This window comes from Aplysia californica, unplaced genomic scaffold, assembly GCF_000002075.1.
Source record: "Aplysia californica isolate F4 #8 unplaced genomic scaffold, AplCal3.0 scaffold00600, whole genome shotgun sequence".
In the NCBI taxonomy this organism is placed as follows: Eukaryota; Metazoa; Mollusca; class Gastropoda; order Aplysiida; family Aplysiidae; genus Aplysia; species Aplysia californica.
This window is the reverse complement of record NW_004797870.1, coordinates 244,743-244,976: the sequence shown is the minus strand read 5'-3', so window position 1 is coordinate 244,976 and position 234 is coordinate 244,743.

Here is a 234-nt window from a genome sequence, read left to right as displayed (position 1 = left end):
ACAGTGACATTTTAGTTTTAGTAACAGTTTTACAGCACTTGCAACACAATAGGTAATGTAAGTGCCGAAGATTAGAGGTGTTACAAGAGAGTAACAAACACAAAAAAAGGAGGAGGGGAGTTAAAGACCATAGACGTTTGATAGAAAAGAAGGAGCAAACCACACCAAGGCACCCGCCAACCACCCACTGACATTTTTTTTTCTCTTGAAATCACAAAAACAACAAAGAAACAA